General features: G+C 45.8%; 1 long non-coding RNA gene across 6 annotated transcripts in view; it reads right to left on the minus strand.

The window, feature by feature from the left end:
- The window catches only part of LOC137231505 (uncharacterized), a 79,064-nt gene that overhangs the window by 18,900 nt on the left and 44,247 nt on the right, over positions 1 to 15,917 (minus strand). For 3 of the 6 annotated variants that reach the window (XR_010946606.1, XR_010946607.1, XR_010946610.1), the window contains one exon: positions 8,699 to 9,315. The exons of 2 other annotated variants lie outside the window; for them this stretch is intronic. This is a non-coding gene — a long non-coding RNA (uncharacterized lncRNA). Of the gene's footprint in view, positions 1 to 8,698; positions 9,386 to 15,917 lie in introns of those variants that run through there. One more of the 6 variants, XR_010946614.1, reaches the window with a different exon arrangement.

The following is a 15,917-nucleotide window of genomic DNA, read 5'->3' on the forward strand; positions in this document are numbered from 1 at the left end:
ACCGCTTTGGCTATTCTGGGTCTTTTGTGTCTCCATACAAATTTTAAGGTTTTTGTTCTAGTTCTGTGGAAAATGTCATTGGTAATTTGATAGGGATTGCACTGAATCTGTAGATTGCTTTGGGTAGTATTGTCACTTTCACAATATTGATTCTTCCAGTCCAAGAACATGGTATATCTCTCCGTCTGTGTCATCTTTGATTTCTTTCATCAGTGTCTTATAGTTTTCTGAGTACAGGTCTTTTACCTCCTTAGGTAGATTTATTCCTAGGTATTTTATTCTTTTTGTTGCAATGGTGAATGTGATTATTTCCTTAATTTCTTTTTCTGATCTTTCATTGTTAGTGTATAGGAATGCGAGAGATTTCTGTGCATAATTTTGTATCCTGCAACTTTACCAAATTCATTGATTAGCTCTAGTAGTTTTCTGGTGGCATCTTTAGGATTCTCTATGTATAGGGTCATGTCATCTGCAAACAGTAACAGTTTTACTTCTTCTTTTCCAATTTGTATTCCTTTTATTTCTTGTTCTTCTCTGATTGCCGTGGCTAGGACTTCCAAAACTATGTTGAATAATAGTGGCGAGAGTGGACATCCTTGTCTTGTTCCTGATCTTAGAGGAAATGCTTTCAGTTTTTCACCATTGAGAGCTACAGGCTAAAAGATACCATGGGAATGCAATTAGCAAAACCCAGACCTACAGGACAAATAATTTGGTTTCTTCAACAAATACAAAGGGTGGGGAGAGAAAGGGAGAAATCAGAGATTAGCTTAAAAGAGACTTAAGCGGCATATCAGTCAATTACAGTGATTTGACCTTCTTTGGATCCTGATTTGAAAGAACTATAAAAAATATGAGACAATCTGAAAAATATTTTAAATGAATGGATATTTGATGATGCTAAGTAATTGTTAATTATTTTAGGGGTGGTGTTGTTATAATGGTTATTTTTTTTAAGAGTTTTACTATTTTAGAGGGCCATAGTGAAGTGCTTATAGACAAAATGTGATAGCTGAGATTTGCTTCAAAATAATCCACAGGGAGTGTATATATGTAAAAAGGTTGGGTATGTGTTGATAATTGGGTTTTTTTTTTTTGAGTTGATAATTGGTAAGCTGGGTGCTGAATACATGAAGATTTATTATACTATTTTTCTTCTCAATATTTATGAAAATTTTATGAAATTTTCCATAATAAATTGTATCTCCCCCAATTTTTATCTCTAGGATAATTAATGTATATATTCCACCCAGTAAATATTTTATTTAGTGCAAACCTGTATCAATGATGTACGTAGGACTAGCCAACCTGTCTGCACTCAGTTTCCAATCCTGGGTCAGTGATTTACCGGCTCCTGCTGGGGCAGGTGTGGCAAAGGTCCACAAAATAAGCAATTTCAATTCAGTACTCCATTAAGCATGAAAGATGTGTAACAAGCAATTTTTGACCACTAGTATCTTACCACCCAGTTTATAGGCAAGAGACAAGAGGTGTGCGTACATGTAAGTGGGGATATTCACCCACGTGACATCAAGAATACCAAGCGGGGGCCACCTCCATCACTCAGGGGTGACACACACCCTCTGCATCATAACCAGGTTGCGAGAAGCTCTTCTGAGCACATCGGGCATCTTCCCTGTCATACTCCCCCTAACGGTCTAGTTAATTCTGAAAGCAGGCTTGTTTTAGGTTAAAGTTCACTGCAGATTGACTAGAAAATGATTCCTCCAGCTGGGATGCTGGACCGCACGTCTTGTTCCTGGGGTGCATCCGTAGTTATTCAGCAGCCCTCTGTCTCCTTGAGGGGTTAGCACAAGTGAAAGGGACGCAGACACCTCACAGGAAAGACAGTGGGAGGCGCTGTCCCCAAGTGCAATCGTGCCAGCATCACGTACGCTGGTACTGGCACCTTTACTGAAAAACCACGTGCCCAACGCCAAATGGTTCATTCTGTCAAGTCCCACATCCACTTCACCTTGTTTTATGGGCAGAGGATGCAAGTACGAGCTGAGGCAACAGCCGTAGAAGAGGCGGCAGTGGAAACGCAAGGTGAAGCGTTTTCAGAAGTAAAAATAAGTGGACACTCCGTGTCCTTGAACCAGCGTTCTCTTCTCAAGCACTCACTACCCTTCCAGCTACCGGGCGATCAGTGCTTGCAACGATGCGCAGCCCAGCTGTGAGGCGTCCGCCCCCATTGCTGCCATTTTCACGGAAAGCTGCTGTGCAGTGGCCACGTGTGCACTCGGGTCTTGGGGTCTCTCTCGGGCAGGACAGATTCTGAGGACTTGCAAGTGATGACCAAGCGCCACCTCAGCCGTGGGTGAAGCGAGGAGCTCAGCGCTGCAGTTGACTGTGTCGTGCTTTGTTCTCTCGATTCCTGGGCCTGGCTCCTGTTTCTCCACACCAACCCCCAGTCACTGCGTGGGGCCGTGTCCGCTCACAGCTGGTTCATTTCCAAAACAGACTTAGGGCTGCACTGCCTTCGTGGGAAGGACTCTGCTTCCTTCAGGTCTGGTTTTTCAACTTTTTCTTAATCTAGGAGGTCATTACGGCACAGGTGGCTCTTGTTATAGCTCCACTTTCAGAAATGAGCTCCCTGCTCAGCTGGACCAGGACTCCAGGGCTTGTCCTAGTTGCACTGTTCTTTTACTCCCAACTTCAGGCGGGAAAATGCAGGCCTCTCTCGTGCTTGGCAATCAGACCAGAGCAGAGACCCCATCCGCCCCTCCCCCCAGGAAGTGGCTGATAGCTCGGGGCCCACGGCATCTTCTGGACAGAGGGAACCGCCCCCAGCCTGCAAAACAGCCTGAGGGCACAAGAAGCCGGTCTCAGAGCCGTTATAGAAAATTCTGCCTCTGTTTCCATCATTTCAGTAATTCAGACAATCTCTTACAGGTCATCTAATGCCTTAGCTTTCTCCCCCATGCCACACCCACAGCTACAAAACTTTCTGCTTTCACCATTTGTTTGACACTTAGAACTATATGGTCAGCTTGGCTCCAGATACATTCTGATTCTCGAGCTACGTCGTGAAGGGGTGAGCCCCGCGTAGCAGGACTGTGGGGCGGAATGGTGACCATTTAACCTCTGCAGGCAGCATTTCACCTTCCGTGGAGAATTCTTTTTTGACAAAACCCTTTGAGGTACTATTTTGTTGCGGGGGGGTGGGGGTGGGGGGGGAACAGCCCTTGGGGCAAAGCCAAGATGGATGGGAATAAAACTATAAGAACAAAATTGTTCTGGTTAATATATTTACTCAGGGCAGCGCAAGACTGAATGGCTAGGAGACCCTAGACCAGAAAACAAAACCCAAACAAAAACAGTAGATAGAGGAGTAGGAAACAGCGGAGAGCAGAAGGGCTTTATCAGCAGGGGGCTTTATGGGGTGGGGGGGTGTTCACTTGGAGGAAGTTTTGTGGGGCAGTAGCTCAGCCCCTCCATCACCCCCTCGTGCACCCCACCTCCTCAAACCTGGGGGGAGAGGGAGCCCCAGTGGGGGGCTGCAGGTTCAAGAGGAACAATCTGGGGAAAGGATTTCAGAACAAGAGGCTAGAGGCGACTGCGAGAACCTGGAAACTCCCCCACCTCCCTGCAAACACGGGGAGGATGCTGGTTGTCCCAGCGTTTGTGAACTGGGGGTTTGAGGAACTTTATTCACATTTCTACACTTCTGTGTAGTGACCCCGGCGGCGAGAGGACTGGGCCCATCTACGCAGCTGACCATCGATGCACCCCCCTCCTGCAGGCCCAGGATCCGATTCAGCAAAATTCGTGCTGAATTAATTTTGGTTACTATGAAGATGCTGGTTTTAAATTGGGCAAAAGAGCCCGCATACAGATCTGTCTGTCCCTTTCGGGCCTAGAGTCTGGCTGGTGAACAAGACCTTTTTCATTTGGTACCATAAATGACACATTCAGAAAGATTCTGTCAATTCAGGCCTGCGGAAATATTGGTGTCAGAATCAGCAACACTGCCCCCTTTGTATGACATGAGCCCGGTAATAGAGAGCCCGCTAATACCGTCCCCAGCGGATTTTATTAATCACACCTTACAAAGGAGCCCTGTCTGCTGAGAGGTTGATACAAAGAGGTTGATACAGAGTCTGCTATTCATTTTTCTTTTCCATATAGTTACTTTTTAAACAAATTAAAAGAATCATCTGTAAGTGTTTCCTTATAAAAAATACTATAGTCACAGAACTTGGAAAACCAAGGGGAGAAAAGAATCACACGCTTCTCCCACGCTGGCACAAGCCACGTGAGCGCAGTAATATATTTCTAGGAACATTCTGATATATTTCTTTGCAGTTTTTCATTGTTTAATTTTTTTGAAAATTATAAAAACTTGCAAACATACAGAAAATAATATAATTGGCGCCTCCGTGCTGACCACTAAAATTACAACCTGCTAGCATTTTACTATGTAGTTGCATACATGCAAGCACTGTATCCCTCTCTTTTAAATAGATAAAGGATGACAGATACAGCAAAGGTGCCTGGGATTCCATCCACCCACACACACCCACATGTTGGTGGCTATGTGATTCTTCATTTTTTTACTGCATATCACGTGTTCCCATAAACATCTACTGTTTTTTGTGTGTCTTTGAAATATACATAAGTCATAACCTCTTATATCTTTTTGCTCTTTATTTTTCCTTCCAACGTGATGTTATTGCAACTCACACTGTCTGCGTTCACCTGGGGTGTCAGTGCAGCGGCCCATCCCCTCCCACCCCCCCAGCACACCGTCCTGCTGCAGCCATAAAGCCGGTCACGGCTCAGGACTGTCCCCAGCTTCACCCTTCTCCAGTGGCTGCACCATCAGAGCTCATCCTGGTCAGCTCAGGTGACGGGGACAGCACACCGTTCCTTTACCAGGACCGTCCATCAGTTCCAGACAGGACTCCAAACCGCGCCCCCTCCCCATCCCTTCTCACACCCGTGCCCTTCGCACTCATCCCCTTCCTTCTCCGTAGGCCATGTTTGCGTCCGCCTTCCAGCCTTTGCTCATACCCTTTCCACAGCCTGGAATATTCTCCCCTCTTGACTTGTTCAATCCTTCACAACCAGGCTCAAGACCTCTCCTGCACGAAGCCTCCCCTGCCCGCCCAGGCTTCCCGCTGTTACTTTCATTGTGCTCTCTGGCCAGTTACTGGGACTCCAGGGTACCTACTCATAAACACAGAGAGGTGGGACACGATACCCAGTGGTGACTATCGTTTATTGAACTTATTATATACTAAGCAGTGTGTATGTTTCCACATCAATCTCCACCACAAGTCGGAGAAGTAGGTGTTATTAGCAAACGTCATGTATTCCCATTCTAAGATCCTGAAATGTGAGATTGATGGCATCTCACCACTGCAGTTCCCTGGAGGAAGTCTGCCTTCTCCAGGGAAGATCCGCCTTTGCTTCTGCCAGAATCAGGGAGCAACACAGAGGCCACTTTAAAACGGATGCTGCGCTCGCCGGTGCGAATTCAGTCCACTGACGGATCACGATAGGCTTTGGCTCCAAATCTTCATGCGACTTTTATTTCCTTGCTTCCCCGCGTGCCCAGGTGGAGGCAGGTGTGCTTCCTCGCTCACGTGTCTGCCTGGCTGAGTCATTTCTCTTTTCCCCGCACAGTGAATGATTTTAGTGTCTCAGCTTTGCACACGGCTCTCCACTAGACTCTCCAGCTCGGGCACTTTTTATTTCTTAGTGGTGTAGAATATGCTGCTCTATGACATCATGGCTTGCATCTTCAGCTCTGTGATATAGGAATCTCATTCACCAATGAAAAAAGAAATGAAGGACTTAGTTCAGAGCCTGTGGATGTAGGTGAGTGAAGGAAAAGCGCAGCGGCACTTACGGACGCTTGTCGATTTATTCATCGGTGGCTGTGTCTGACTCCACATTCCTGGAAATTAGTCTAGATTCTCAGTTGATCCACTTGGCTCTGAATCCCAAGCTCAGGTGGGCAGTCTTTCCAGGAGGTACACACAGCTTGGTACACAAACTCACTTAGGCGAACAAGAGACACTCAATTTGTCCTCATTTTGATCATCCATCTGGGATGAAGAGGGAGGTAGCTGGAGCACATCTCAGAGCAGAGCAGGGGGCTGGGGGGGGGGCACGGGCTCTTAGCTCACCTTCCACCTCCAGCTCAGACACTCTGAAGGCCAAGTTCTCTGGGATCTCCCATCCACACTCAAGCTGGCTTTAAAATTCCTGTCCGAAGTCATTTTCTTCCACTTGTTATTGGTTAAGCGTTCTTTCAGAGCAAACGAGTTCGAGGACTCTTCAGCAACTCCACACCCGACGACACAGGTGAACCTCAGAGACGTACTGTCGCACGAGTCTCCTTAAGTGAAGTTCAAAATAAGCCAAGACAGCTCCCAGGGACGAAGCAGAGGGCTCCCCTGTGGGGGGGCAGGGATGGAAGGGGCTCCTAGGGGGCTCCTGGTACGCGGCTGATTCTGTTTCCATATCTGTTTGCTTTGCTACATTAGCGTGTTCATTTCGTGGGCATTCTTGGAGCTCAGACATTGTGCACTTCTCTGTATGAATTATGCTCAACTAAAAGGTTTACTTTAAAAAGGTAAATCAAAAGTATTCTGTACGTATAACTGTATAACTGAATCACTTTGCTGTACACCTGAAACTAACAACATCGTTCCAATCAACCATGCCCCAATATAAAATAAAAAATTTTTAAAGTATTCTGAAAACAACTGAGGATTTTGGAGATTACTCCCAAAGGGGAACAAACTCATAAAGAGAGGAAGGCAGTGAGGAAAACAGAAAGGAGATGAGGTGATTGGCATAATGGGACCAGTTGGAGCTGCTGGGAATCAGATCTCCGGGGACGACAATACTGATTCCCAGCTGGGCTTCATTTGAAAGCAGCATTCATGCCCCTGTCTACGCTGCTAGGATGGCAGCGGCCTTAACACACTTCTAAGATGCTGTTCTAGCAAGCACTCAAAGGGAGAACTGAAAAACAGGCTGGCCATTTCCAGAGATAACTGGTGGCTTTTCCCCGGCCTTGGGCCTCCCCTGCAAGTGCAAGGGCTGGGCTGCCACGGGCGCCCGAGGTGTCTACCCTGCCCTGCGCTGTGAATCTCTTACTGGTTGACTGCTTCAGTGCTCAGAGGGGTCCTGGGCAGGACAGGTGGCTCAGGAAAGCATTTCAGGGTGCCATCCGTCCACCCTATGGAAGGGGCTGATGCAGCTGCGCTGTGACCTCACCTGGGACCCTGTGCTCCCTCCAGGAATAAGGGAGACATTTCAGGCTGTCAGGGTAGCGAACTGAAGCTTTATGAAGCTGACAGCGTTGCTGGCAAGATGTTTTATGCATCGCCTAGGTCCCCGTCTCTCTGGGTTGGTTTGTGATACGTACAGGTTTGTGTGCAAACACACCACCCATCTGTTCGCACGGAAATTTATATCCAGTTCTGTGGACCCTTTCTCCCACTTGCAAAGCAGCCTGTGTGCAGAGGGGGAGTGACCCCGAGATGTGGAGATTTATGCTGGGACCAGCCCAGAGGAGGGGACAGGGATCCAGGGACCCGGCGGCGGAAAGCAGAGCTGCGTCTGCAGAGCTCGGGGACGTGGGTGCACCTTTGTTTGCCGGATGAGGAGAGAAGGGGACTTCCTGCACGAGCCCTGTTGCCTGAGGCTTAGGGAGAAAGCTGAGACTCTATTTCCTGTTTCTAGGGAAAGAAAAGAAATCCATCAAGCAAATGACTCAAGGTTCAGCTCCAACTGCAGGATGGGGCCTCATGTGCCGTCCTGGATCTGGTTCCTGAGCCCCTTGGAATCACTTACTCAGTGAACTGTCTTGTAAATGACAACCTGACAGCCAATCACGGACACCTGCCGCATCCAGAGGCCTCCGAAATTGCTTCCAGACACACCAGCGTTTTTCTTTTTAATGTTGTTAGGAACCAAGGGGAAGTTGTGAGACTGCTGCTTCCCAGCACACTCCCGTTACACGGAACGGCCGCAGGAAGATGACGCTTTGCTCTGTGTATGGCAGAACGTGGTGAGATGCCATCTCTGGCTTGCAGCCTGCGGCCTCTCTAGGCAGCGAGGCCCCAGAAGGACCAGCGGAAGAGCAGCCCGTGACGCAGGGCAGGTGCACTCGCCCAGTTTTCTCATCTGTGCTGAGGCAGGGCCCCCCTGTTCTCTCCGAGGACTGTCCTGCCCTGGAGACAGAGCTTCTCGCTTCTTCACAGCTCAGCAGCTGGAGAAAAACCAACTAGTTCTTCCTTTACAGCAGTATGCGTTCTCTGGGAGATACAAGGCACGATTCTTGCCAACCGTCCTGGAAACCCTACCTCCTGCCTCGCCCCGCGGTGATGCGGATGTAGACGTGGCTTCCCGAAGGCGAGCAGCCCGGCTCAAATCGCATCCTCCCACCACGGTGGGTGGCCGGCAGCTCAAGAGTCAACCTCTCGACCATTTTTGCAGAAGCGACAGCTGTGTCTGGAATACGCACGTGAGTTGAACACGGCTCCCCAAGGCAGCAGCCTCTTCCGTCCTTCCGAGCGCGCTGAATACACGTGGGCAGGAGACAAGGAGTCCGAAGCCCCAGCTCCCAGCCCAGCCTCGCGACGAACGTGCTGGCGATGCCCTGAGCCGTCGCTTCCGTGTCTGCAAAATGGGGGTCCTAAATACGCCTCCTTCACAGAAGTCAAGGAATCTTACATTTTTTATTTTTTTTTAATTTTATTGAGGTATAGTTGATTAGGAATTTTAAATATATGAAAAAAGGTATGGGAGAGCTCCGGAGAAACTCCACAACCAAAATGTTCTATCACTAAGCTATGAAACATGGCCAGTGTAACTTGTTATGATGAATTGAACAAAACGCTGCTGTGACTTTTACTGATCTGTTCATACCGTTTCCATGAAGAATAACTAGCGAGCAGAAATGGACGCATCAGGGATTCAAAACCATTGACTGGCTGGGCAGAGAACTGGGGGAAGGAGGTGGCAACATTTGTGTTAACATAAAAAATTTAAAGAGGAAAAAATGGAGATATATGTGCTTAAGACACACATAAGAGGGTGACAAAAAGAGTAAGCACAACTCGGACTAGAAGAAGGAGCCGGGCGGTGGAGGACAGGAAGGAAGTCGCTTCCTGGATTCCCGTCTGGCCCAGAGGAGAAGATCAGTCATCCGTCTCCACTTTCCCTCCCCACCTGGATGACAGGTGCTTGGAGGCAAGAACTTTCATGGCTGGGGCCTGGCGCCTGAGCCCACGGCTGGCAAGGTGGTCCCCACTCTATGGATTGGTGCAGATGCTCCCGTCCCAGTTCACCCTGTAGAGGGAAGAGGAAAGTCCTGGCAGCCGCTGGCCAATGTCTGGTCCACCGAGCTGGGCTGCTGTCACTAGAAAGAAAAGGACTCAGGGTCGGCTGACCGTGGAGTCCCGGCCCGTCTAGCTGAAGCCCACTTCACGAGACTGCTGTTTGGAGATTCCTCCCCCTCTGCTGTCACTCTCTCCCCGTCCTTACGCTACACTCTCCTGGGTCTCTTCTACCCCTCAGCTCTCCTGGAGGGTCCTGGCTCCACCCGGGGGTCCACAGCAAGGTCCTGGAGGTCATGTCGAACATGGCGCTCAAGTCCTTCCATCGCAGAAAGACATTGGGAAGAAGAGCTCGGATGGTTGTAAGCTGCACGGATGCCTCCTTCGGGTATCATACAAACAAAAGTCCGCTTCATCTCACCACACACCTCCTCTCGCTCTAGACCAGGGAGGGGGAAGGGGAGCCAGTCCTGCCTCTGCTCCTTAAATATTTCCAGTAATTGTAGCATCAGACTCTGTCCCTTTCAGGTCCTGACAAGTCACCTGGCTAGGAGGGCGGCCTGTCTAATGTCCACAGGATCCTGAAACACAGATGCTGCTAAATTCACCTCTCCTCAGGGCCCACTGCCGAGGAAAAGCAGGCTCTATTTTCATTTAGGGGTCTCTGGAGACAGGAAGGTGGATGAAGTGACCTCCGGAACTCCAGGCTAGGCTCAGGAAATTCTGACAAACTCAGAAATGCAGGTTTAAGATACCAGCAGGCTTCACACAATGAGACCCTTTTTAGCATGTGCTGCTGCAGGCTGATGAGCTGAATTAATCACTGTTCTTTGCAATCAGCTAAGGAAAATGGCCGTTCCTTCAAAAAACAGCTGTCAGCAATGACTATAAATTGGTTCACTTTATGTGCAAAGATGCCCTGTGATAGGTTGTCAGCTCAATGAATTCTTACTCCGATGTGACTCGAAACAGAATGTTGGAAGTGACAAGCTGTGAATGAACAAGACGGGGTAATAAACAGCAGTGTCTCAGTCACACTGAGGCAGCACGAAGAGATACAAGGGGTGAATTTTAAAGTTGATGGCTAAAAGTCATAAGCCTAACTATGATGCCTAAGGTCTATTGAACACTCATGATGTCCTCGGCACTGTACTAAGTACATCATTTGCCTTATCTCAACTACCATTAAAATATATCCAAGCAGATCTGTTTGCTATTGAGACCTGCCAGGGCTTCATCAAAATCACAGGCCCATGTCAATGGTCTAAATGTACCAATTAACAGACAGAGATTATCAAGGTGGATCAAACTGTATGTTGTCTACAAGAAATCCACTTTAAATATAAAGTCACATACAGATTAAAAGTAAATGGATGGAGAAAAGTATACCATGCTAACCTAATCAAAAGAAAGCAGGAACAGCTACATCAATTTCAGGCAAAACAGACTTCAAAGTAAGAAAAGTTTCAGGGATAACGAAGGGCATTACATTTGGATAAAGGGGCTGATTCTCCAGGAAGACATAACAGTTCTTAAAGAGTACGTGCCAGGACTTCCCTGGTGGCGCAGTGGTTGAGAGTCCGCCTGCCGATGCAGGGGATGCGGGTTCATGCCCCGGTCCGGGAAGATCCCACATGCCGCGGAGCGGCTGGGCCCGTGAGCCATGGCCGCTGAGCCTGCGCGTCCTGAGCCTGTGCTCCGCAACGGGAGAGGCCACAACAGTGAGAGGCCTGCATATCGCAAAAAAAAAAAAAAGAATCCACCTGCCAATGCAGGGGACACGGGTTTGAGCCCTGGTCCAGGAAGATCCCATATGCCGTGAGCAATTAAGCCTATGCACCACAACTACTGAAGCCCGCGTGCCTAGAGCCTGTGCTCTGCAACAAGAGAACCGCAATGAGACACCCGGGCACCTCAATGAGAGAGCCCACGTGCCCTGGACCCCGAGGGCCACAACTAGAAAGAGAAAAAAAAAATCTGCACACCACAACTAGAGAGAAGCCCGTGCACTGCAACAAAAGATCCTGCATGCCTCAATGAAGATCCTGCATGCCACAACTAAGACCCAACGCAGCCAAAAAATAAAAAATAAAATTAAAAAAAAAGAAGAAAGGTCTAAAATCAGCAATATAACTTTCACCTTAGGAAACTAGAAAAAGAAGAGCAAATAAAATCCACAGTAAGCAGAAGAAAAGAACATGAATTAGAGCAGAAATCAATGAAATTTAAAATAGGAAATCAGCACAGAAAATCAACGAAACCAAAAGGCGGTTCTTTAAAAAGATCAATAAAATTGACAAACCTCTAGCCAGGCTAACTAAGAAAAAAGAGAGAGAATACAAATTACTGATACCAGAAATGAAAGAGGGATATCATTTGCATATTCCAGTATGAAAAACTCTGTGCCCACAAATTTGATAAACCTAGGTGAAATGGACCAATTCCTTAAAAGATACAATCTGCCGAAACTCACACAAGAAGAAATAGACTATCTAAACAGGCCCGTATCTATTAAACATCTTGAGTCAATAATTACTAACCTTTCAAAACAGAAAGCACCAGACCCAGATGGGTTCACTTGTGAATTCTACCAAACATTGAAAGAAGAAATGATATCAATTCTCTACAGCCTCTTTCAGAAGACAGAAGTGGAGAGAATACTTCCTAACTCATTCTATGAGGCAAGTATTATACCAAAATCAGACAAAGACATGGGAAGTAAGGAAATCTACAGACCAATATCTCTCATGAACATAGATACAAAAAATTCTCAACAAAATATTAGCAATGTATAAAATGAATTATACACCATGACCAAGTGGGATTTGTTCCAGGCATGCAAGGCTAGTTCAACATTAGAAAATCAATAAATATAATCGATCACATCAACTAACTAAAAAATAAGTTACATGATTATGTCAACAGATGCACAAAAAGCATTTGATAAAATCCAACAGCCACCCATGATAGAAACTCTCAGTAAACTAGGAATAGAGAGAAGCTTTGTCAACTTGATAAAGATTACCAAAAAACTGACATACTTAATGTTTAACGTGAAGCTTTCCCACTTATATAAGTTACAAGGCAAGGACATCCCCTCTCACCACCCCTTTTCAAAGAGTGGAAGTCTTTCCTAATGCACTAAGACAAGAAAAGGAAATAAAAAGTTTACAGATTGGGAAGGAAGACATAAACCTGTCTTTGTTGACAGGTGATATGATGACTATGTAGAAAATCTAAAAGAATTGACAAAAAACCTCCTGGAGCTAATTGATTATAGTAAGGCTGCAGGATATATTGTGTTAATATACAAAAGTCAATTGCTTTCCTTTATATTAGCAATGAACAAGTGGAGTCTGAAATTAAGAGCACAATACCATTTACATTAGCACCCCCAAAATGAAATACTTAGTTATAAATTTAACAAAATACGTGGGACTTCCCTGGTGGCACAGTGGTTAAGAATCCGCCTGCCAATGCAGGGGACATGGGTTCGAGCCCTGGTCCAGGAAGATCCCACATGCCACAGAGCAACAAATCCCGTGCGCCATGACTACTGAGCCTGTGCTCTAGAGCCTGCGAGCCACAACTGCTGAGCCTGCGCGCCACAGCTATTGAAGCCCACGCGCCTAGAGCCCGTGCTCCGCAACAAGAGAAGCCACCGCAATGAGAAGCCCACACACCGCAACGAAGAGTAGCCCCTGCTCGATGCAACTAGAGAAAGTCCACACACAGCAATGAAGACCCAACGCAGCCAAAAAAAAAGAAAAAAGCGTACAAGATCTACATGAAGAAAACTACCAAACTCTGATGAATGAAATCAAAGAACTAAATAAATGGAGAGCTATTCCATGTTCATGAGCAGCAAGATTCAATACTGTCAAGATGTCAGTTCTTCCCAATATAATATAATAGAATATACAAATTCAATACAATCCCAGTCAAAATCCTAGAAAACCGATTCTAAAGTTTATGTGACAGGCAAAAGACCTAGACTAGCCAACACAACACTGAAGAAGAACAAAGTCAGAGGCCTGATATTACCTGACTTCAAGACTTACTATAAAGCTACAGTAACCAAGGTAGTGTGATATTGGTTAAAGACTAGACAAATAGATCAGATCAATGGAACAGAATAGAGAACCCAGAAATACACCACATAAATACAGTCAACTGGTCTTTGACAAAGGAGCAAAGGTAACACAATGGAACAAAGATAGCTTTTTTAACAAACGGTGCTTGAACAACTGAACACTCACATGCAAAGAAATGAATCTAGACAGACCACACACCCTTCACAAAAATTAATTCAAAACAGATCATGGACCAACATGTAAAACACAAAATAACAAAACTCCTAAAAGATAATATAGGAGAAAATCTAGGTGACCTTTGGTATGGTGATGACTTTTTCCATTCAACACCAAAGGCATGAACCATGAAAGAAAAAATTGATAAGTTGGACTTCATTAAAATTAAAAACTTCTGCTCTGCAGGAGACACTGTCAAGAGGATGAGAAGACAAAACCACAGACTGGGAGGAAATATTTGCCAAACACATATCTAATAAAGGAACGTTATCCAAAATATACAAAGAGCTCTTAAAATTCAACAACAAGGAAACAAAAAGCTGATTAAAAAATGGGCCAAAGATCTTGACACCTCACCAAAGAAGACATACAGATGGCAAATAGGCACATGAAAAGATGCACTATATCATATGCCATCAGAGAAATGCAAATTAAAATAACAATGAGATACAGGTACACTTCTATTAGAATGGCCGAAGTCCTAAACACCCTAGCAAGCGTGTGGAACAACAGGAATTCTCATTTATTGCAGGTGAGAATGCAAAAGTGTACAGCCACTTTGGAAGACAGTTTGGTGGCCGAGTGCAGTGTGTGGGTAGCTTCACGCCTGCTCTGGTAGACGGTTGTGGTGGTCTCAGGAAACACATTTATTATGAAGAAATTAAAATATTTGTCACACTTGTACATTTGTGAGACTGGAAGCCATATTTTACTCTTATATTGCGGTAATCTACCCTCGTATTTAAAATAATGATAATGTCAACCACTATTAAAGTCTGGTAGGTGATTCTGCAGCTCACTGAGACAGAAAACACTGGGAGACTTGAAGCCCCCATCCAGTAGTTATCTCAGGTCAGCCAGGTGGAGTGAGGTTCACAGGATTTTGGTGAATCTGTGACTCTTGATAAGGAAACATCAAAACCTTTACATATGGATTTCTGGATTTCCTTGTTATAATTTTGGGCATAGAAATTACATGACTTGGTTATGAAAATAAAGGTCACCTAAAAGATCCAGAATATATACATCTCAATTTGTTTAGATTATCATCTAAAATAAGACATTTAAAAGTATTTTTGAGGAACCTGGGCTCATTGAGAACATGTCTACAGGCCTCTGGGAGTTTGAGAATCCTGCTATCATTGTTTCAGTGGAAATAATTGGGAGCTCCATCCCTCCCTCCCAGGGTTTGGAGATTCCCGTAAAATGTCAGATTGACCCACCAATCTTGATTGGATGGTTAGCCTAACAAATCTATTGTAATGACCAGCTACAAACGTTATCTGAAAGGACTTTCTTCTTGTAGGACACGTTTAACACTTAAAAGATTATACAAAATACTGTCCCGGCTTTCTGATAGTTACCAATCCTGCGTCATCACCGTAAAACATCATACTAATATAATTATAATTTAAAAAATCAGAAACAGAGAAAAAGACCATTCTGAAAATAAATAAAATCTAGTTTAAAATTAACACGAAATAAATCAAAATCCCAGCAGGGACTTAAAAATGCAAACTGACAATCTGATTCTAAAATTTGTATGAGAGGCAAAAGGCCAAGAAAGTCCAAGACATCCTTTAAGTAGAACAACAAGATAAAAGAAACTACTCTATAGACACAAAGACAATATAAATCTACAGGAATTAAGACTAACACTGAAACCAGAATAGATCCAAACCAACTGAAAAGAGCAGAGCCCCCAAACTGACCCACACATAGGCAGGCATGTGCTCTATGACAAAGGAAGTACTGTAGGTTTGTGAAAAATTAATGGTACTAGGTCATTTGGTATCCAAGTAGGCAAGTCTTCTCAAAACTGGGGAGGTGATGTGCTCCAGAGACCTGGACCGCAGGGGCTTTGAAAGGACGCTCCTTGGAACGATCACCTAACCTTCCAGGTGTCAACGCTGCCTCTGTGGCCTCAGAGAGGAGCATCGCATGCCCACAGGCCTTCTGAGGAAGCAGCCATGCCTTCCCACCACTCTGGCTCACAGGGGAGGTGCTGGGCCCACGAGCAGCTAACTTACAGGATGACCTCCGTCTTAGGAGGTGGACTGGGGCGAGGTCTCTGCCCAGTAGGAAGGAGAGTAACTATCTGAAGCCATCGCATCCTTTCTTTGTGGGGACCTGAATGTGAGATGAAGGGGATCAGAGTGTACCACCCCAAAATACACAGCTGTGGCACTGTGACGAGCAACCCCCTACGAGACCTTCCCAGAACAGAACCCCGCCATGTCCCCTGCCTGCCTTTTGTCTGTAGAAAAACTTTAGTCAAAGAATAACTTAATCAGAGAAGTGAGAA

This window comes from Pseudorca crassidens, chromosome 10 (assembly GCF_039906515.1).
Source record: "Pseudorca crassidens isolate mPseCra1 chromosome 10, mPseCra1.hap1, whole genome shotgun sequence".
Taxonomy (NCBI): domain Eukaryota; kingdom Metazoa; phylum Chordata; class Mammalia; order Artiodactyla; family Delphinidae; genus Pseudorca; species Pseudorca crassidens.